This window comes from Rhinolophus sinicus, chromosome 2 (genome assembly GCF_057876585.1).
Source record: "Rhinolophus sinicus isolate RSI-liver-muscle chromosome 2, RSI-T2T, whole genome shotgun sequence".
NCBI classification, from domain to species: domain Eukaryota; kingdom Metazoa; phylum Chordata; class Mammalia; order Chiroptera; family Rhinolophidae; genus Rhinolophus; species Rhinolophus sinicus.
In genome coordinates this window covers 113,044,554-113,068,016 of record NC_142502.1, presented here as the reverse complement: position 1 = coordinate 113,068,016, position 23,463 = coordinate 113,044,554, and the positions used below count along the sequence as shown (strand labels likewise).

Genomic DNA, 23,463 nt, shown 5'->3' with positions numbered 1-23,463 from the left:
TGCCTGCCACGTCCATGGCCCCTGCTGGGGGACACTGTCCTCTACAGCCCTGCAGGGGGGAGGGGGGACTGAACCATGTTTTCTCTCTGACACCACCATCTCAACCGCTTACCCGTCTGAGGGCTGAAGGTGGCCCAAGTGGTTTACTGAGAAAGTTGGACTGGCTGAATTGGACCTCCTCTTGGGGAGCTGGATTGGAGGGGTGGAGGTGGTTGGCAGCCTAAAGCAGCATGAAATCAGTGGCAAGCCAAAAATGACACCTAGACCAAAGCATGTGGCAACGAGACAGACACAGACTAGAGTGAAGAAGAACAGTCTTCTGCAGGAGAAGCAGGCACCCAGGAAAGGAGGCCACAGCCTGCCTATGTCCACGGCCCGAGGTGCCTATCTTTCTGGCCTGCGTCCTTCCCTAGGCTAGCTGGCTAGTCCTTTTTTACAGCCTGCAGCTTGGTTCAGGGAAAGCAGGTCAAGGTCCCACTAAGTTCTAAGCTGGGCCTGGGCCCCTGGAGAGTGGACGCTCGCCCACTGGGTAACCAAGTGGGAGCAGGTGACATGTCCCCACTGCAGCCTCCTTGAGCAACCAGCCCACAGGGTACCAAAACACTAGGAAAACAACTCCATGTAGGAGATGAGGGCACAGGGAAGAAACGGGTTTACGGGGACCTGAACACGGGTTCCCCAGGCTGAGCTGTCCCCTCCCGGACCCCTTCTCACTGGGTCCTCGTTCCTCTACACCCCACACTTGCATCTGAATGTGTCCGGCCTTTGCAGCGCCCCTGTGGGTCAGTGCATTCTGTCTGGAAGACACAACATCACCCCCTTGCGTGACAGGAAAGGTTCAGATGCCAATAAGGGAGTGGGCGTGGTGGGCAGGGAAGGAGGCAGGGCATCCTGCAAGTTTCTAAGAGAGAGTGCCACATGTCCATCTTTGCAAACATGTCCTTCTGAGCGTGTGTATGTGCACAGGTCCGTGCTACTTCTACACCAGATGTGGATTAGGCCCTCCCATGAAACCAGGGTCCCTCTAGGGAGAGGAGGGGGAATGTGGGCAAGCTGCAGCAGCTTTTTTCTGGAGACCAGAGATGAGAGCACTCGGTGCCTGAGGAAGACGGCTCTTCCAGCATTATTCTTCCCACCACTAAACCTCCCTGGAGGTCACAAACTCCCTGTGAGGAGTCCCTCAGATCCAACTGACCCCTAGGACTCACCCGCCAGCACTCAGAGGTGTTTGTGACAATGAGGAGGAGGGATGGTGGGGAGGAGCCCAGCAGCCTCAACAACCTCCCTGAAGGCCTGGGGAGCCTGACCTTGAAGAGCCAATAGCATCCTAACCTTATGACCCAAGGGCCAGGCTCCCCTTGAGCCAACCACATTCCTCCCAGGAAGCCCAACACCCTGAAGGCAGAGCTGTCCCTAGGTGTTTCTGCCAGGCCAGCAGCCAAAAATGCTCATGAGGGTTCCCACTCTCAGGAGCAGCTGGGTGCAGAGGAGACTCGAGGACCCGCTCAACGTCCTCATCTGAGGCTCACAGACTGGACTCAAATCCTAACTACAACTGACCAGCCACTGAGTCTGCTCAGAAACCCCACCTGCTTCCTCGTCTGTAAAATAAGAGGATAAGATGGAGTAAGCTAGTACACAGCTTGTGAAACGGAAATGGGTCTGAGCGCCAGGGCGGGGGCTGGGCCATATCTACGCTCAGAAATACCACGCCCAGTTCTCTCTGCAGCTTTGCAGGTCCAGGAGGAGAAGCGAAAAGAAACCCGCAGACATGGTTCCTGACAGCACAGGCAGCTCTGTGGGCACTCTCGCCCTCAGCCTCCTCCAGAGCTGCCCCAAGTCCCTCTCACCCTTTAAGCTTCCACACTTGGCAAACATTCCCTCTCTTTGCCCTTGAAACGTTTTCCTTCCTGGTCTGTCCAGGGTTTAGGGAGTGACCTGTCCTCTCCCTGAACTGCCCTGGCAGGAACCAGGTCAGACTGTCATCCCAGAGGGTAGGAGCCAAGGGTTGAGTCCTGCGTCTGGAGCTGCAAGACTGATGTGCCTGCCTGAACCTGTGGCCTACGCATTGCAAGACACTGTTAGGGCAGGCCCACTTCCTGCCACACGAAGGAGCCTCATGCAAATGTGCACAGAGAGAAAGACAGGTAGGGAGGGGCTCCCAGGTACTGAGGACCCAGTAGTGGGGTCAGCCAGGACTTAGGGAGGGAGGAAGAATGAATAGGGCAGGGAGGACGGTGACAGGGAGGACGGGGGCAGGAGAAGGGGGCAGGAGGATGGGGGCAGGAGGATGGGGGGCAGGAAAATGGGGGGCAGGAGGATGGGGGCAGGATAGGGGACAGGAGGATGGGGGCAGGAGGATGGGGGCAGGATAGGGGACAGGAGGATGGGGGCAGGGAGGATGGGGACAGGAGGATGGGGGAAGGGAGGATGGGGACAGGAGGATGGGGGCAGGGAGGATGGGGACAGGGAGGATGGGGACAGGAGGATGGGGGAAGGGAGGATGGGGACAGGAGGATGGGGACAGGAGGATGGGGGAAGGGAGGATGGGGACAGGAGGATGGGGGAAGGGAGGATGGGGGAAGGGAGGATGGGGACAGGAGGATGGGGACAGGAGGATGGGGACAGGAGGATGGGGACAGGAGGATGGGGGCAGGGAGGATGGGGACAGGGAGGATGGGGACAGGAGGATGGGGGAAGGGAGGATGGGGACAGGAGGATGGGGGCAGGGAGGATGGGGACAGGAGGATGGGGACAGGAGGATGGGGACAGGAGGATGGGGACAGGAGGATGGGGGCAGGGAGGATGGGGACAGGGAGGATGGGGACAGGAGGATGGGGGAAGGGAGGATGGGGACAGGAGGATGGGGGCAGGGAGGATGGGGACAGGGAGGATGGGGACAGGAGGATGGGGGAAGGGAGGATGGGGACAGGAGGATGGGGGCAGGAGGATGGGGACAGGAGGATGGGGGAAGGGAGGATGGGGACAGGAGGATGGGGGAAGGGAGGATGGGGACAGGAGGATGGGGGAAGGGAGGATGGGGACAGGAGGATGGTGACAGGAGGATGGGGACAGGAGGATGGGGACAGGAGGATGGGGGCAGGGAGGATGGGGACAGGGAGGATGGGGACAGGAGGATGGGGGAAGGGAGGATGGGGACAGGAGGATGGGGACAGGAGGATGGGGGAAGGGAGGATGGGGACAGGAGGATGGGGGCAGGAGGATGGGGACAGGAGGATGGGGAAGGGAGGATGGGGACAGGAGGATGGGGGCAGGAGGATGGGGACAGGGAGGATGGGGACAGGAGGATGGGGGAAGGGAGGATGGGGACAGGAGGATGGGGGCAGGAGGATGGGGACAGGAGGATGGGGGAAGGGAGGATGGGGACAGGAGGATGGGGAAGGGAGGATGGGGACAGGAGGATGGGGGCAGGAGGATGGGGACAGGGAGGATGGGGACAGGAGGATGGGGGAAGGGAGGATGGGGACAGGAGGATGGGGGCAGGAGGATGGGGACAGGAGGATGGGGGAAGGGAGGATGGGGACAGGAGGATGGGGGCAGGAGGATGGGGACAGGAGGATGGGGGCAGGGAGGATGGGGACAGGGAGGATGGGGACAGGAGGATGGGGGAAGGGAGGATGGGGACAGGAGGATGGGGGCAGGAGGATGGGGACAGGAGGATGGGGGAAGGGAGGATGGGGACAGGAGGATGGGGAAGGGAGGATGGGGACAGGAGGATGGGGACAGGAGGATGGGGGCAGGGAGGATGGGGACAGGGAGGATGGGGACAGGAGGATGGGGGAAGGGAGGATGGGGACAGGAGGATGGGGGCAGGAGGATGGGGACAGGAGGATGGGGGAAGGGAGGATGGGGACAGGAGGATGGGGAAGGGAGGATGGGGACAGGAGGATGGGGGCAGGAGGATGGGGACAGGGAGGATGGGGACAGGAGGATGGGGGAAGGGAGGATGGGGACAGGAGGATGGGGGCAGGAGGATGGGGACAGGAGGATGGGGAAGGGAGGATGGGGACAGGAGGATGGGGACAGGAGGATGGGGGAAGGGAGGATGGGGACAGGAGGATGGGGACAGGAGGATGGGGGCAGGGAGGATGGGGACAGGGAGGATGGGGACAGGAGGATGGGGGAAGGGAGGATGGGGACAGGAGGATGGGGGCAGGAGGATGGGGGCAGAACACCAATAGGTCTCAGAGCAGCTGCAGCCTGGGAAGGGCAAGGATCACCAGGAGGGCCCCGGCCAGGCTGACCTTCCCACCCCTTCTTGGACAACCTCTTCCCCCAAACTCCACCAACAGCTCAGCAGCTGTGATCCCTGAGCTGGGGATCTACCTTGTCTGTAGATGCCCCAGGAAGTTGGGGAGAAAATCCTATTTGGGGTCCAGCCTTCATACCTGGCCGAGGCCCCACAGTCCTCAGGGAACGACAGGTCACCCCTCTCAGCCTTTTAGCCAAGGAGTGACTCTCAGCACAGCATCTCAGGCTCCAGAACAGGGGCTTCCACCCAGAAGCCTGGCCTCACCTGAAGGCCTCAGAGTGCCCTACACAGGGACACAGAGTGACCCGGCCCTGCTGCCCTTCAGATCAGCAGGCATAAACGGGTCCCAGCCTCCATGCAGCCTGAATGGGGCTGGGAGCCCCCCAAAGCTCCCTGCAGTGACCGCATCCCCCACACAAACCCGGCCTGTCTGACCTCTGTCCCTCAAAGGTCATACGCCAAGACTCACTTGAGGCCTCTGACCCAAGAGCACCCACTGGACATCCAGCCACAGCAGTCACCACGCCCTCCACCTTCACTACTGCAGACCCTAAGGGCTCTGGGGAGGCTGGGCAGGAGTCAGAGGAAGGCCAAATGGGGAGGGGAACAGAGAGAAGGCGGTGGGAAAGTGCACAGCAAGGCCCCCAGCTGCCCCCTTCCTGCCCACCTGTCACTGCCACCAGGGCACAAGTGACCCTACCAAGCCCTGCTCCCCCTGCTCCCACACATGCCCACCCCAGCAGCCCCACCTTGCTCACCTGCACAGGACCCAGGAAAGGCTGGGTGACCTGGCTCCCCAGCAGCAGTCCCTGCACTGTGTCTGCCCGCGAGTGGTAAGCGTGTGACCGTGGCGCTGGAGCTTCCGACTTCCGCTCCCCCCTGCCCCAGAGAATGTCACCCCTCCCCGTGGCTCCCCACTGCTCTGCACCTCACATTTACTTCCTACCCACAGATAGGAGCCTGGCTCCCAGGCTTGTGCCCCCAGGCCCCTTCTCCAGGGCCCCCATCTGGGCCAGAGAGAACCCACCAAAGACGCCCTTCACCCCCCACGGCCTGGGACAGAAAGGGGAAGGTGCAGGCCTTGGGCTGTGACAGGCCCCACCCCTTCCTGCTGTGGTTCTGTCACCAGGTTCTCATCCCCACAGCTCTCAGTTCCCTTCAGGGCACCCCATGGGACACAGGAGATTGGGTGGGGCAACTGTTCCTTTCTGTTTCGGGCAATCAACAGTCCGATTTTTTGACCTAATACAATTGTCTGGTAGTTACAGTGTTCCCCAGTGGCACCCTTTACCTCCTGGAGAGGGATCAGGGTACCCATCATACAGATTCCAAGGCAGGCTCAGAGAGGCCGAGCCTCTGTCCAGGGATGCACAGATGGATTAGAGCTCAGAGCCTCTGAGGACATGAACCGACTTCTGTATGTTCCCCATGCTGAATTCCCAACATACATCTGTAGGACACAGGCCACAGGCGTGCAGAGCATGAGATGGTCTGGGGCCACATGCTGTCTCATCTCCCTGTGTACTGGCCTCATTACCACTGACTTGCCCCGCCCCTGCTCCAGTCCTCATAATTCGTAACTTCCCAGGAGACCCCTCCACACACATAGTGCCTTTAGACCGGCCACATGGCTCTCAGTGCAGAGGGCCGGGTGTTGACCCCAGCCTTCCTCCAGCTGCACCCCCTAGGCGGGGCTACATGGCCATGGCTACCAGGCCCTTCTCCACATACTCTGGGCCCCAGGAGCCTGGAATTGCCTGCCATATGGCCTCTTCCTCCCACGGGGACATAGCCTCGCTGCTCCCTACAGCCCTAGACCTGGGGGTCTGGGATCTGTGGGTAGGGAGGCAAACAGGAAGGGAAAGGGGCCATGGTGGGGCTGGAGGCTTGGGTGGGCTCTGCTGTGGCCATGTTCCCAGGGGGCTAAGGGTCCTGATTTCTACTTACGATGGGAGGTAGAACAGGACACACTGTATGAGACAGTGTGTCAGCTGTGGTTATAACCTGGACACATCTCCCATATTGGACGGGGCCACCACTGTTTTTTCTGGACTGGAAAATGTTTGGGGCACCTCAAACTCAGTGGAACTTGGATCATTACCCACCCCCACCCCCACCCCAGCGGCTCCTTCTGTCTGGGCGCTTACAACACTGCCCAGCATGTACACCTAGACTCAATCACCGAGGCCAGCATGTGAGGCCCCCTCGTGCCTGGATTGTGGACTCAGTTCCCTGGTCCCTGTGTGAGACCCCTGCTCTCAGGGAGCGTCCAGTCCAGTGGCAGAGACAGAATTAAACAAGTAGATGAATGAATCAATGCCAGATTATAAACCAGAAGCAGCCCACGTGTGGAGAGCATGAGGCAGGCAATGTAGAAAGAGGAAACTGCAGTTTACTTCGTCACCTGAGGCTGGAAAGGTCCCTGAATTAAGCGAACAGGAGTGGCAGTGTGGCTGGAGCAGCTGGCCTGGGGGCCTGGGGAGGGCAGGAGCAGCAGGGCCAGGTCCTGGGGAGATGACAGGTCAGAGAGCATTTCTGCTAGTGTTTAAGGTGGTCCACTGCTGAATGGAGAAGACAGGGGCTCAGTGAGCTGGGGAGGCAGATGGGGCTTAGAGGGGATACAGAGGACTTGGGGTATATATTGGGTGGTTGGCAGGATCTGCCACATTGGGATTGCAGAGAGCAAAGGAGAGGGGTGTAGGCGCAGCTTCTGGATTTCCGCTGGAGCACTATGATAGATGCTGATAGGATATGCTGGAATGGGACAGAATTGGGGAGATAAGGCTTAGGAGACAAAATCAAGTTTGATTTTTTTAAATACTAGGTTTGCAATGCCTGTGAGATACTCAGCAGGGAACTGGATACCATGCCTGGAGTGGACAGGAAGGGAGGGCTGGAGAAACCAGCAGAAAGGGGTCCACACTGAGGGTTAGGGGTCCTGCCCAGCAACAGGCTGCACTATCAAGGAGGAGAGTGAGACATGAAGACAGTGTCGTCACAGAGGATGAGAGGAGGTGAGGTTAGAAGAGGATGTGGTTGGATCTACTGAATGCTACTGCAAAGCCTAGGGAGTCATGCAGTCAAAGTGACCACTGAACGTGGCCACAGGGCAGCTATGGACAGCAGGGGAGGGTGCGTGTGACGGGGCAGGAGCCAGGCGGCCACGAGCTGAGGATGGGGGTCAGTCTCCCACCGCCTCACTCCAGCCTCTCCACAGGCCCAGTGGTCCTCACTCCCTGTGGCTGGAATAGGGCTGGTCAGGCGAGGGCCAGGGGTCCACCTGCCCCTTTACTGTGAATGTCTCAAAGACTAGGACTGGTCCCCCACATGACGGTACCCAGGTTGTGCAGTGTCTGGCTCCACAGCCACGAGGAGTGACTATGCCCTTGTCTCCTCCTGCTTCCTGACCACTTCCAGACCCACCCATGGGAAGGGGACCCATCTCTCCCTCTGCTCCAGGCCCTGGCCTTGGGTATGATGGTGTGTGTGTTTGGGGGCTATGACATGGCTTATAGCAAACTTCTGGAAGAGACTTCCAGATTCCTGTACTGTCAGCTCTGTTCTGGTTCTTAGAATTTTATCTCCTTTCCACACTGCAAGGTGCATGGCTCTGGCTGGGAGACCCTGGGCGCAAGGACAGCTGGTATGTGGCTCCAATGAGGGCACGGAAGGGGAAACTGGCTCTGGCCCAAGGCCCTGCCAGCAGTGAGTTTAGATCTCCTGCGCCCCCCAAACTCACCCAGCATTCCCCTTCCCAGAGCCCAGAGGACACACAGCCCTACCAGGCAGCCCTGCCTGCCATCCGCACCCTCAAGGTGAGAGACTTCCTGTTTGCCCACAGAGGAAGCTACTGGGCATAGGTGAGGAAGTGGTGTCTCAGAACTGAGAGCAGCAGGGGAGCGGATTCCCCAGGGTAGGGGCTCTGGGAGTTTCAGCACAAGGTCTGCCCTCCAAGAGGCAGCAAAGGAAGGGTGTCTGGCTGGTGACTGGCCTTAACCAAGGGGCCCTTTGCAAGCAGCCTCTCCACGCCTGTGAGTCTGGGTGGGGTGCTGTCATTATCACCACGCTGCAGATGGATGAGGAGACTGGGCGTCAGAGCAGTTACTCAGGCTGGACTTGAACTGGGACTGCCTCACCCTTTGCCCTCTGCGTCCAGAGGACATGAAGGAGCAGCCTTCCCTCCAAGTCCACAGGGCTGCTGACAGTGTAGTCTGAACTCACTTCTTCCAACTTAAAACTCTGCAGCTGAGCAAGCTCACCATTGTCCTTTTAAGGGCACCAGTTCCCGGGCAGGATGACAGCCAGGCCAGAAGCACCTCAAGGGGCTCCGTGTCCCTGAACGTAGGGCAGCCACATGCTGCTTCCTCCAGAAAAGGCCCATTCCTCTCAGACCTCAGGCCTGAGGACAGATATTGCCTCCCAATATTCCCAGGCCAGGTCAGAGGTTATAGTCCCACTGGCCAACTTGACTGTGGGCTCCCTGGGGATGGAGCAGAGCTGGGAGGTAAGTCCACGGCCTGGGCCAATGGCACCCCTAACGCCTCTGGTTGCACAAACCATCACCAGCCTCCTGGCACACTGGCACTACCCTTGTTTTCCTGGGGCAGGAAGTGATTTCGAAAGTGAATGGCAAGCTTCTGTCTCTTGGATCTGGTTGCCCAATCATTTGGTAGGCACAGTAACCTCGGGCTGTCCCTTCTCTGACCGTGGACAGACACCCAGGCCACAGCTCCCTGGCCCAGGCTTTCTCTCCCAGGCTCCCTTCTCGGCTCCCTCCCAACTCAGTGTGTTCTTAGATCAGCACCTTACCTACAGCCACTTGTCAAGGGTCTGTCCTCTTGTAGGACTCTAGGATCACTCACCTCCGGCCCCCAGCCACCTTGGCATCCAGAAGATGCTCGCAAAACATCTGCCGACACATATGTACATGAAGTTACTTACAGAGGAAGGATGCTTACTGGACAATACCAACTACTGGGGACTGGATAAGCGGATGGTGCTGCAGCCACACAGCCATGTGACTGCCCAGTTTCTGCAGAGTAGTTAGTGAAGTGGAAAGATGCTCACAGTATATTATTAAGAAAACAGATTATATATTCAGTATTATCTCAACTTTTAAAAAGTTGTTTGTGTATTTAGGTAATGAGATATCTAAACATTGGTTGATGATGGCTCTCTGTGTGTGATAACAGTACACACAGTTAAGTTCTTTATGCTTTTTTGGTATGTATCTAACTTTTTAAAATAAATATGTATTATGTTTATCATCAGCAGAAAAAAGGTATTAGAAAATTATATTTGTTACATTAAATAATGATCGAATATTTCTGCTCACTTTAAAGGCTGGAAGGTTCCATGCCAACCTCTGTCCTCATCACCAGTGATGGCTGAGCCCCATATGGGATGGGAAAGGGTGTGAGAGGGTCTGCCCAGGCAGTCACTATTTGGGCCCCTCACCGTCACCATTTCTCAAGTGGCTGCCAGTGTGACCTCTCTAATATTGATGTGGGGACTCACTTTGAGCTCCAGAGTTGGTATGAAAACTATTTTAAGGCAAAGACATTTGAGATTTGACAGATGCACAAAGCAGCCTTCTTAGAGCTTCCCTTATCTGATAAAAACAGCAACTTCTGGGAAACAGGTTGCCATAAATTCCTCTTCAGAGCAGCCCTACTCTCTGTGGGGAACTCAATGAAACCCACCCCTATCCTTCTGCCAGGGGACATTTATGGCCCAGAGGGACTGAAAGACGCAAACATCCCTGCAAACTTTCTTAGCTCCCATTTTTTCTAGAAACCCACTCGTATGGCCCACAGAAACCTATCTGTCTTCCCATGGGAGCCTTTTCTGTCCCTCCATTTCCCCTGCTGAGTTAGGTACATATGCCTTCAGCCATGTCACAAACCAGCTACTTCTCTGATTGGTCTACTATGTATACCAATAAACCCTTTTGTACTGTTCATCTGTCTTTCGTCAGTATAATTCGCAGTCCCCAGTAACTAAATCTAAGAGGGCAGAGGAAAAGATTTTCCTGTCTTTCACAGCAGAGATCACCTCCTCTGTGATTCTATGCAGCCACGGCTGGGTTTGCCTGAGTGGGTGTGTGGGATGCAGAACATTTTTAATAGTTAAACATTTATTTGAATTGCATTATAAAAATAACCGACATAAGGGTGGCCAGTTAGCTCAGTTGGTTAGAGCGTGGTGCTGATAACACCAAGGTTGCCGGTTCGATCCCTGCATGGGCCACTATGAGCTGTGCCCTCCTTAAAAAAATTAAAAAAATTAAAGTAACCGATATAGCCAACCTATGATTTCATAGATATTATTGCTTAAGACCATGCTAAAGTATATAATGCCTACTTTATTTTATTTTTTCAAATTGTGTGTATTCAAGGAAAAATAATAAAGGTGGAAACTGTGCCAAACAGTATAGGTGGAAAACTGTGCCAAAAATGTGCCCGGCATTTACTCCTTTGGAAGAAAAACTGAGTCTTCCTAATAATGCTCATTAGTTGTGACCTGCCATTAAGTGCTGAACAGGACGTCGGGCTCATGATTAGCAGGAAAGCAAGACTCAGGTGCTATGCAAAACAGAGGACAGGTGTGCTGAGACAGTGACACAGGGAAGGAGGCAGACAGAACACAGAGCCAGGCACTTCCTGGGACACCTGAAGGGTAGCACACTCCCCTGGGGGTGTCCACACTCACCAGGCCTGTAGCAACAAGGCCCCAGGCCAGTGCCCTCTCTGTGCCCGCAGGAGTTGATCCACACTCTACAGATAAAGTCACCCTCAGGGACAAGGGGACAGCAAGCCCGGCAACTCCCAGCAGGAATAGCGCCGGTCTAAGCTCATCCCAAGGAACAGAGCCCATCTGCCTGTGCTTCCTGAGCCCCTAGCCTCCTGTCTGCCTTAGCACTCCTATGCATCCTCCAAGACCCCTGACAGACACCAGGGGCAGGGCCCCTCCTTCATATCCTTGTTTATAAGGACAGCAAACCCCAGCCTGGGTCCCTGCTAAGAGGATGCTTTCCTGAGGTCCTCCGGCCAGGAGAGGGCAGAGTTCGAAAGGGCACCAGGAGTCCCTAGATGGCTGGGCCTGTCCATCCACTCCTCCTTGCATATATGCCTGGGCTCTGTCCCTGGGCAACCTCACCCACTGCCACATAGTCACTTCCTATCTACTCACCAAAGGTTCACAGAGCTCTCTGCAGCCTGAAGGAGGCCTAACTGCGAACAGGGATCCCCCAGCAGGGTGAGCCTCCCATCCCTAGGTCCTGTCTGTGCCATCACTCCACCTGGTTTCCCGACTTAGCAATCTTGACCCGCCTAGACCCCACGCCCCCTCTGATGCCTGGCCCCACTACTCTCAGCACCCGCTCCTCTCTCGTCTTCAGACTGCAAGGGCCTCCTGCCTCTAGGGTCCACGTCCACAGTCCACCCCACGTCTCCTCCTGAGACCACTCTGGCCCTTGAAAACCTTTGCTAACTGACTCCCAGCCCCACTGCCTCTCCCCTGGTGCCTTTAGGCAACGCCCAATCCTGGAGTTTGAGATTCCCCCACCCAGCCTCTCCTGGGGCCACATGCCCACACCCTGAGTGACCCCAGCATCCCCGGGGATTTCCTGAGTGTCACAGGGCTTTTAGTCAGCGTGTCCCTGTGCTTCCACTTGCTCAGCTCCGTTCCCTTTCCCCATCCTCTAAGGCACACGCCCAAAATGCCATTTCTCCAACCTTTCTGATTAAGCCAACGACAATCACCTGTTAGATGACTACACAGTTAAGTCCAACCATGGAGTGCCCTGCGCCCGCCAAGTTCACACAGCGGTCAGAGGTCCTTCCAAAACACACTATCAGCTTTAAGAATAAGACCATGATTCGTGGCTCAATGCCATGTGTGCAAGTTCAGCATGCATATGTAAATCAATACTGCTTCTCTAACGTGCGTGCAGATCTGAGGATAAATGCATCCTAACTGTATCAGAGTGGCCTCCACCTGTGAGGGTTGGGGTGGGAGTGAGAGGCAGTCAGTGGGGCTAGAGCTGATGGGTGATTATAACTCAATAACAAAAAAGGAACAAGACAACAACCCAATTTAAACCACAGTCCAAGGATATGAACAGGACCCAGAAAGGGGAAGACAAATAGCTTAAAACTTCTGTGAGACTCACAATGCCACTCACTATGAAGAAACACTTATTAAACCTGAGTGTGATGCCGTTTCTGTCAAAGCAGTAGGAACAGAAAGCTGCAACACACAGTTGGTGGAGCCCCAAGGAACCACTCAGGACCAAGTCTCACCGTCTTGGAAAGCCAGAAAGCAGATCAGCCAAAACCTAAAACACACATGGCTTTTCAATAATGACTCCACATCTGTGGCTTCCTCCTGCTGAGGCAGACGCAGAAGTGAGCGAGTGCACAGGTACAAGTAAGCTCCATAAGCTGTTGTTACTGCAAACACACAAACATGGGGACAAGACCCCGAAAGCCAGAGAGGACCCCCTAGGCTTCTGAGGTCCTCCCACTGTTGGACCTCCACTTGGGAGCTGGCACATTAACACAGCAAGGATGAAGTACTGTCATGCAGGGTGCCAAGCGGGGTCTCTGCTCCCGCTCCCCACATAAGAACGCAGGACATGGTGAGGCCAAAAAGGAACACCCACGGAGCCACAGGTAGGGGAGTCATACCACTATGGTCTCACTGCAACCCGCTTTTGCTAGCTCAGCCACTATCTTCTTGCTAGCCCCCATTTTTCTGCTAGCGTAGCCACAGCAGTTATATTAGTGGCCAATGGCTCACTGGTTACAGCTGACGGCCAACTAGCCACAGCTGATGGCCATCCAGTCACAGTTGATGGCCATTTACTACCTGAGCCAGCACCTGTCTATGTGAGGTCGAGAGCCTGGAAACTGCTTTCTGGGGCTCTGTCCCCACAAGTACATCTGTACGTCCGGACTCAGAATGGTAGTAGATTAAAATTACAAAGTATAGACCCGAGTATTAGCACCATTTGTGTAAGAAAGAGAAAGGGGAGGGGTGTGTGCATACACACACGTGCTTGTTTAGAAACACATCCTTTTGAACGTTTTCTCAAGAAATGGAATAGAGAACTGGGGTCCGAGGACAGGAGGGAGTCAGATGGTTTGCTGTGTGCCCAAGGCCTGTCTGAAGTAACATTTGTGAGAACATTTCATTTTGAACACATGCAAGTATTACCTTAAAAAATATTTTTAAAAGAAATTGTAACCCATGCAAATATCACCTTAAAAAAGAAGGAAAAGTGGAGTAGACTGGGCTTAGCACCCCTGCTGGTTCTGTAATGACCCCTGCCCTCCTGCGTTAGGACAAACATCTCCCCTGGGACAAACCTCCCCAGTCAGTTGTCAGCCCAGTCTCTCCCTCCCAGCACTTGGCTCTAAAGCCACCTGACTGTGACCTGACTTCCATCCTTAGCAGCTGTGTGAAGGTTGGCCTCGGTTTTCTCATCTGTGAAACGGGGGCAGCGCTGGTACACCCTGTACAGACGCGCTGTGAGGGCAATGTGTCTGCACATAAGGCACTTGGTGGGGGGCTGGCACACGATGCATGCTCAATAAATGTCCTGTCTTCCTTTCAAGCCAACTAATGAGATCACCTAAGCAATTTAAGAATGAAAGATTACTGGGACGTCCCTAGGAGGCAACAGTTCTTCTCTCCATCACCAGTTTCCAGTGTCTTTACTGATTTGAGAAGCACAGGTCTACCCCACTTCAGCACTCCCTGTTGGCACATAATGCTGGGTGTGAGGAAAGCGAGTGTGGGGACAGAACCCCAAAAAGCAGTTTCCAGGCTCTCGGCCTCACATAGACAGGTGCTAGCTCAGGTAGTAAATGGCCATCAACTGTGATTGCATGGCCATCAGCTGTGGCTAGTTGGCCGTCAGCTGTAACCAGTGAGCCATTGGCCACTAATATAACTGCTGTGGCTGGCAAGCATGGATTGCAGTAAAAATGGGGGCTAGCAAGAAGATGGTGGCTGGGCTGGCAAGTGCGGATTGCAGTTAGGATGGCTGGTTACGGACAGTGTGGATCCAGCCTCCAGTGAGAGTATAGTGCCGCCAGCAAGAATATACTAGTATGACTCCCCTACTTATGGCTCCGTGGGTGTTCCTTTTTGGCCTCACCATATCCTGCGTTCTCTTGTGGGGAGCGGGAGCAGAGACCCCGCAGGCCGCCCTGCATGACAAATGGCACAGCGAGCAGGGTCTCCCGCACGACAGCAAGTGTCCCACCTAGAGACACACTCCGCATCTCTGGTGATCAACTGTCCCCTGCTTGGGGGTCAACCAGCAGGCCTGACCCCGAGTTTGCTTGGGAGCACCATCTGCTCTCCTGGGTGCCTGTGGTCATCAGGCTGAGCCCACCCCTGCCTCCTCTAACCAGAAACTCTGAGAGGCCTGTTGGCCTCTGTCATGTTCCTCTAGCACAGCTCATGCCTTGTTCAACTCAGGGCCTTTGCACATGCTGTTCCCTCTGCTTGGAATGTCCTTCCCCAGAGAGTCACCTGACTGTGCTTTGTTCACTGAAATCCTGTCCCCTAGCATAGTCCATCCTGACGTCTCTACTGAACACAACAGCCCAGTCGCCTTCGAACCCCATAAGGTGCTCTGCTTTCCTTCATGGCATTTATAAAATGCCATATCTGCCATGACATTAACAGCGCTGTTCTTGTTCACTGTCATTTCTCCCCACCAGAAAATAAGCTCTGTGAGGGGAAGGGCTGTCTGGTTCACTGCTGTATCCGTAACACCTGGAATACAGCCTAGAACACCTAGGCCTTCAATAGTACCTGAATGAACAATGAGCGAAGAGAAACAGAACATGTTTTCTGGGGAAGCATAAATGTCTGCCTTAGACTAGGCCCCCAACAGGAAATACACTCGTGGGACACGGAGAGGGCCGGCCCACCTGTAATGCGGGAGACCCTGCTCGCTGCGCCATTTGTCGTGCAGGGCGTCCGGCGGGGTCTCTGCTCCCGCTCCCCATACAAGAACGCAGGATATGGTGAGGCCAAAAAGGAACACCCACGGAGCCATAGATAGGGGAGTCATACCACTATATTCTCTCTGGCGGCACTATACTCTCAATGGAGGCTGAATCCACACTGTCCGCAAACCGCCATCCACACTTGCCAGCCCAGCCACCATCTTCTTGCTAGCCCCCATTTTCTGCTAGCGTAGCCACAGCAGTTACATTAGTGGCCAATGGCTCACTGGTTACAGCTGACGGCCAACTAGCCACAGCTGATGGCCATCCAATCACAGTTGATGGCCATTTACTACCTGAGCCAGCACCTGTCTATGTGAGGCCGAGAGCCTGGAAACTACTTTCTGGGGCTCTGCCCCCACACCACCCCTGCTTCCCGGCCCCCTGCAGCCAGCCCGTGGCCTGCTCACAGTGACAAGACATCCTCCTACGCTGTGACCAGGGCTTTGGGCTGAGACGGTGCCGCCTTCCTGCCTTACTCAAAGGTCTGCCTGCTGCCTCTTCCAGCTGAGGGCCAGGTGCTGTCACCTGTCCCACTGTCGTACCCACCACCACCCTGTTTGTTTCATTTTTATAGCACTTATCGCTCTGAAATGATGCGCCATCTGTGTATTTGCAGTCAATACTTGCTGAATGAAGGAATGAATGACTCTTCTTCATATCCTCCACACAAGAAAAACCACGTCTGGAAAAAAGAATGAGTCGCACAACCATCCACGGACTACACTCATCTAGGTGTTTCTAGGTACAGGGGCTCAGAGACACACAATTAGCTGCTAATTACACCCATCACTCTGGGCCTGGGGAAGGTTCAAGGGCAGCCCAGGCCTTCACTTTGATCCCAGCTTCCTGACCTAGACATGCACAGGGCCAGGAGTCTGGGTGAGGGCACTGCCCAGAGCAACAAAATCCGTCATGTAGCCTACAGAAACAGGGCAGGAACTCACATTGCTGCCCCATGATCCCCTGAAAGGACAAGCCAGACTCAGTTCTGGGACCAGAAAGGGCCCCAGGAGGGTATGTGAGTTTGTCAGCTGAGCAGACACTGTAGATCTTCCCAGGAATCTCTCCAATGCCTGTGGCCAGTAACACCCAGAAGGGCCAAGGGCAGGGGCAGCATCAAAGGGGGTGGGAAAGAGGGGTTCTCCTCCACCCCGTGCTCTCCTGGGGGGTCAGCCTGCCCTCCAGGCCCCCAGTAGCAGGGGCCCTCAGCGCAGGCCTGGTCATGGCCGGCTGGGGCCACTGAGGCACCAAAAATGGGAGCAGGGAGGCAGGGGCAAGCCCTTAGGGTGACCCTAGTCCAACACTAGGTGGCCTTAAGGGACGCTCCTGCTCTCTGGCAGGCTTGGTGCTCAGGTCCACCAGGCCCAGCTGGAGCAGCTGGTGGAGCCACCGCGCCCAGGCCTGGGGCGACTCTCCCGGTGGGGCACAGCCGAGCGTCCTTTGCTGTCCTCGTACCTGCCACTCGCCCTAGACCCTCCTGCAGCCTCTCCCGGGTCTTCCGGGCTGCGGGCTTCCTGCCCTCACCGTCCAGGCCCAGCTCCGGACAGGTGCTCCAGGCCCCGCACTACGTGAGCGGTGCACAGCCCCGTCGGGGCGGTGGGACCCCCAGCCCGGCCTCCCCACCGCCTTACCCTTTTCCCACCAGGCTCCTGCTCCGGCTGCCCATCCGCCCGGGCGCCTCATGGTCAGGTGCCCAGGTTTCCAGGTGTGGGGGCAGCAAGGGCTGCAGGCGGCGGCCGCGGGGGCTGGGCCATCAGCTCGCCGGTGCGCTCGCGGGAGGTACTGGTTCCCGCGCCGGTAGAGGCGGGAAGGGGAGGGGAGGAAAAGGGAGGGGAAGGGAGGGGAAAAGAGGAGAGGGGCGGGGCGGGGCGTAGCCGTCAGACTGGTCTGACCGTGGCCACCCAGGGCTGGTCTCCACTGACTCCTGAGCATCCCCCTTCCTGCGTCCCAACCCCGCGCACCCTTCCACCCACGAGGTCAGTCTGTCAAAGGCCATGCTTTTTGTCATCACGCAGCACTGACGCTTTGTCCTTTTTAGATGGGCCCTGATGCTAGGTCAGCAATCCTGTAACTTATTAGCAATTCATGTGTTCACTCTACAAGTATTGTCGTGTACTTACTGTGCATGTCAGTCACTGAGCCGGCCCTGTGGGGTGGAATGAGGCCGACAGGTGTGAGGTAACTGGTGCTGGAATGAGGGCTCCCTGGGGGAAAACTCTGGAAAGGGGGGAGCCACAAAGGGAGAGGCTCTCCCCTTGCACAGGAGGCCAGCAGATGCTCTGCTGCCTCCTGAGTGAACACACTGGAGAAAATCTGAACAATCAGAAGGAAAACAGCAGCTGAGCCGACATTCGAGCTGTGAGTGGCCTACTGCTGGGGAATTTGGGGTTCCAGTCCTGCCATCTTAGAGGGGCTTTGTAAACACTTTGGATTGTCCACTGAGACCCCAGAAGAGCCACACACAAAAAGTAAAGACTATGCCCCAGTATTACGGAATATATCCTAAAATTAGGGACAGAGCCAAAAGAAAACCATCCAAAATCAAAAACCAAGGCTCCACAAAGCCAAGCTGAGCTTCCAGTATTTTCACTTCCTGCGAGAACTCTTCAGAGGAAAGTAACAGAACCCAGAGCATCTACATTGTATCATTCACAATGTTTACAATACAATGAAAACCAAATGTTAAAACAAAAGATGCCCCTATCACCCCTCACTCATGAAATTGCAAGGGTGTTTATGAGCTCTGTCAGGAACAGGGGCAGACACCAAATATATATTTATTGTTATGTCACAATATCACACCTGCAGACAAGTAAGATGTTAGAATCACAGGATACAGAATTAAAAATGAAAACTGTGACAAAGCTGTTAAAGAGCCTACAGCAAAAAATGGATATAATGGGTGAAGAGATAGGGAATTTCAGCAGAAATATAATCATCATTCTTTTAAAAGTAAACAACTAAGTGGAATATAGACAAATCTGTTCCAGGGAATGAAATCTCCCTCTCTCCATTACCCTGGAATGAAGAGACACCTCAAGATTTCCCTGTCTAGAGGACATGGATGAGTTTGTCAGTGTCCCTTATGTCAGATCAAGACCTCCCCATATTGGGGTTCCTCTGCTACAACATGGCCCACTGTCCATGTAGGTGATATCTGGCCTTTGTCATATCACCCTGTGGGAATTGGTGTCGGGAACCTATGCAATGAAGTTGCTCTGCCATTGCTAAGGGTCATAAACTGTCTGATATCCTCCCAATGACATGAAAACGGTGACATGCCAACTCACTGGCTTACTAGCAGAGAAAAATCAAATCTCAGGTTCTTTCACATTTCCTGACTTAACACATATCAAGAGAAAAATCTTATGAGAACACAGGGGGAAATACACACTGCATTCCAGGACCCACGGAGAGGAATGGTGACTAATTTCTCATCAGAGACAATGTAGGCCAGAGGACAATGGGACACCTATTTAAAGTGCTGACAGAGGGGAAAAAAAAGCTATCAATTTACAGTTCTGTATCCAGTTAAAAACATATTTTAAATAGAAATCCAAATAAGGACATTTTCTTTTTTTTTTTAAGAATTTTTTTTAAAATTTATTGGGGTGACAATTATTAGTAAAATTACATAGATTTCAGGTGTACAATTCGGTATTACATCATCTATAAATCCCATTGTGTGTTCACCACCCAGAGTCAGTTGTCCTTCCATCACCATATGTTTGATCCCCCTTACCCTCATCTCCCACCCCCACCCCCCTTACCCTCTGGTAACCACTAAACTATTGTCTGTGCCAATGAGTTTTTGTTTCTCATTTGTTTGTCTTGTTCTTTTGTTGTTTTTGGTTTATATACCACGTATCAGTGAAATCATATGGTTCTCTGCTTTTTCTGTCTGACTTATTTCGCTTAGCATTACACTCTCAAGATCCATCCATGTTGTCACAAATGTTCCTATATCATCTTTTCTTACCGCCGAATAGTATTCCATTGTGTATATATACCACAACTTCTTTATCCATTCATCTATCGAAGGACATTTTGGTTGTTTCCATGTCTTGGCCACCGTAAACAAAGCTGCAGTGAACATTGGAGTATAGGTGTCTTTATGTATAAATGTTTTCAGATTTTTTGAGTAGATACCCAGGAGAGGGATTGCTGGGTCATATGGTAATTCTATTCGTAATTTTTTGAGGAACCTCCACACTGCCTTCCATGACGGCTGCACCAGTCTGCATTCCCACCAACAGTGTATGAGGGTTCCTTTTTCTCTACAGCCTCTCCAACACTTGTTACTATTTGTCTTGTTGATGATAGCCATTCTGACTGGGGTGAGGTGCTATCTCATTGTGGTTTTTATTTGCATTTCTCTGACGATTAGTGATGTTGAGCATTTTTTCATATGTCTATTTGCCATTTGTACGTCCTCTTTGGACAAATGTCTCTTCAGGTCCTCTGCCCATTTTTCAATTGGGTTGTTTGTTTTTTTGCTGTTGAGTTTCATGAGTTCCTTGTATATTCTGGATATTAGCCCCTTATCGGAGGCACTGTTCGCAAAAATTTTCTCCCATTCAGTTGGCCGCCTCTTTATTTTGCCGATGGTTTCTTTTGCTGTGCAGAAGCTTTTAAGTTTCATATAGTCCCATTCGTTTATTTTAGCATTTACTTCCATTGCCTTTGGAGTCAAGTTCATAAAATGCTCTTTGAACCCAAGGTCCCTAAGTTTAGTACCTATGTTTTCTTCTATGCAGTTTATTGTGTCAGGTCTTATGCTTAAGTCTTTGATCCATTTTGAATTAATTTTGGTACATGGTGACAGATAGCAGTCCAGTTTCATTCTTTTGCACGTGGCTATCCAATTCTCCCAGCACCATTGATTGAAGAGGCTGTCTTTCCTCCATTGTATGTTTTTTGCTTCTTTGTCAAAAATTATCTATCCATATTTATGTGGTTTTATTTCTGGGTTCTCAGTTCTATTCCATTGGTCTATGTGTCTGTTTTTCTGCCAACACCATGCTGTTTTGATTATTGTAGCCCTATAGTACACTCTAAAGTCAGGGAGTGTGATGCCTCCAGTATTGTTCTTTTTTCTTAAGATTGCTTTGGCTATTCGGGGTCTTTTGTGCTTCCAAACAAATCTGATGATTTTTTGTTCTATTTCTTTAAAAAATGCCATTGGGATTTTGATGCGGATTGCATTAAATCTGTGTATTACTTTGGGTAATATGGCCATTTTAGCTATGTTGATTCTCCCAATCCATGAGCACGGAATGTCTTTCCATTTCTTTGTGTCTTCTTCAATTTCTTTCAAAAATGTCTTATAGTTTTCAGCATATAGGTCCTTCACATCCTTGGTTAAGTTTATTCCTAGGTATTTTATTCTTTTTGCTGCAATTGCAAAAGGAATTGTTTTTCGTATTTCTTTTTCTGAGATTTCATTGTTAGTATATAGGAATGCAATGGACTTTTGTACGTTGATTTTGTAGCCAGCAACTTTACTGTATTTGTTGATTGTTTCTAATAGCTTTTTGGTGGAGTCTTTAGGGTTTTCTATATATATAGCATCATGTCATCTGCAAAGAGTGATAATTTAACTTCTTCATTCCCAATTTGGATGCCTTTTATTTCTTTCTCTTGCCTGATTGCTCTGGCAAGGACTTCCAACACTATGTTGAAAAGCAGAGGTGATAGGGGACAGCCCTGTCGTGTTCCTGAACGTAGAGCAAAGGGCTTCAGTTTTTCACCGTTAATTATGAGATTAGCTGAGGGCTTGTCATATATGGCCTTTATTATGTTAAGGTGTTTTCCTTCTATACCTATTTTATTAAGTGTTTTAATCATAAATGGATGTTGTATCTTATCAAATGCTTTTTCTGCATCAGTTGATATAATCGTATGATTTTTGTCCTTTATTTTGTTTATGTGATGTATCACATTGATGGATTTGCGGATGTCGAACCATCCTTGTGCCCCGGGGATGAACCCCACTTGGTCGTGATGAATAATGTTTTTAATGCATTGTTGTGTTCGATTTGCTAGAATTTTGTTTAGGATTTTTGCATCTGTATTCATCAGAGATATTGGTCTGTAGTTTTCTTTTTTTGTGTTGTCCTTACCAGGTTTTGGTATCAGGGTAATGTTGGCCTCATAAAATGAGTTAGGGAGTACTGTCTCTTCTTCAATTTTTTGGAAGAGTTTGAGCAGGATTGGTATTAGATCCTCTTTGAAGGTTTGGTAGAATTGACTAGTGAAGCCATCTGGTCCTGGACGTTTGCTTTTGGGAAGGTTTTGGATGACTGATTCAATTTTGTTACTGGTGATCGGTCTGTTTAGACTTTCCAGTTCTTCATGGTTCAGCCTTGGAAGGCTATATATTTCTAAGAACTTGTCCATTTCTTCTAGGTTATTGAATGTGGTGGCATATAGTCCTTCATAGTATTCTTGGATGATCCTTTGTATTTCTGTGGTGTCCGTGATAACTTCCCCTTTTTCGTTTCTGATTTTGTTAATCAGTGTCTTCTCTCTTTCTGTCCTAGTGAGTCTAGCCAAGGGTTTGTCAATTTTGTTAATCTTTTCAAAGACCCAGCTCTTTGTCACATTAATTTTTTCTATTGTCTTTTTGTTCTCTATTTCATTTAGCTCTGCTCTGATTGTTGTTATTTCCTTTCTTCTGCTGACCTTGTGGTTTCACTTGTTCTTCTTTTTCTAGTTCTTTAAGGTGTAACATGAGGTTATTTAGTTGGGATTTTTCTTGTTTCTTGAGATAGGCCTGTAATGATATAAATTTCCCTCTTAAAACTGCTCTCGCTGCATCCCAAAAATTTTGGTAGGATGTATTTTCATTGTCATTTGTTTCTATGTATATTTTGATCTCTCCTCTAACTTCTTCTTTGACCCAGTCGTTCTTTAAAAGTATGTTGTTTAATCTCCACGTATTTGTGTTTTTTCCTGCTTTCTTTTTGCAGTTGATATCCAATTTCAAAGCCTTTGTGATCAGAGAATATGCTCAGCATGATTTCAATCTTCTTAAGTTTGCTGAGGCTGATTTTATGTCCCAATATATGGTCTATCCTTGAGAATGTTCCATGTACACTAGAAAAGAATGTATAGTCTGATGTTTTAGGATGAAGTGCTCTATATATGTCAATTATGTCCATTTCATCTAATGTGTCATTTAGGGCTGCTATTTCGTTATTTATTTTCTGTTTGGATGATCTATCCATAGCTGTCAATGATGTATTTAAGTCCCCTAGTATAATTGTGTTTTGGTCAATTTCTCCCTTTAGTTCTGTTAGTAGTTGCTTGGTATATTTCGGTGCTCCCTGATTGGGGGCATAAATATTGATGACTGTTTATTATGTCTTCTTGTTGTATAGTCCCCTTTACCATTATGAAATGTCCATCTTTGTCTCTTGTTATCTTTTTCACCCTGAAGGCTGTTTCATCTGATATCATGATGGCTACACCTGATTTTCTCTGGGTACCATTTGCTTGGAGTGTCAATTTCCACCCTTTCACTTTGAGTCTATGCTTGTCATTGTAGCTGAGATGTGTCTCTTGGAGACAGCATATGGTTGGGTTTAGTTTTTTAATCCAATCTGCTACTCTGTGCCTTTTTATTGGTGAGTTCAGTCCATTTCCATGTAGGGTGATTATTGATATGTGAGGATTTCCTGTCATTCTATCTTTAGTTTTCTGGTAAGGCTGTGTCTCCATTGTTTCTTTGCCTTTTTGTTGTTGTCTATTATTTCTGTGTGGTGGCATTCTATGATGTCTCCCACTGTTTCTTCTTTTATTACAGTATGTATTTCTGTTCTGGATTTTTTTTTGAGTGGTTACCCTTAAGTTTATGTAAAAGAAAGTTTGATATTTAGAGTGTTCCATTTTCTTCAGCACGTTTACTTTCTCCATTCCCTAATTCCGGTTCAGGCCTTTACTCTCCCCCTTTTTGAGTTTTGGTTGCCACAAATTGTCCCTGTTGATGGTGGTCGAATAGCCTCCTTTAGTATTTCTTGTAGTGCAGGTCGTGTATTAGAAAATTCCCTCGGCTTCTGTATGTCTGGAAACGTCTTTATTCCTCCTTCATATCTAAAGGATATCTTTGCTGGATATATTATTCTTGGCTCATAATTTCTCTCTTTCAATAGTTTATAT

General features: G+C 51.5%; 1 protein-coding gene across 9 annotated transcripts in view; it reads right to left on the bottom strand.

The window, feature by feature from the left end:
- PSD4 (pleckstrin and Sec7 domain containing 4) overlaps nt 1-17,096 on the bottom strand; it is a 30,410-nt gene extending 13,314 nt beyond the window's left edge. For 3 of the 9 annotated variants that reach the window (XM_074332574.2, XM_074332576.2, XM_074332580.2), the window contains exon 1: nt 5,032-5,345. The gene's annotated coding sequence lies outside the window, so the exon portion shown is untranslated. Of the gene's footprint in view, nt 1-5,031; nt 5,346-16,934 lie in introns of those variants that run through there. The other 6 variants (XM_074332577.2, XM_074332579.2, XM_074332578.2 and 3 more) reach the window with 4 other exon arrangements.
- Nucleotides 17,097-23,463: the final 6,367 nt, after the last annotated feature.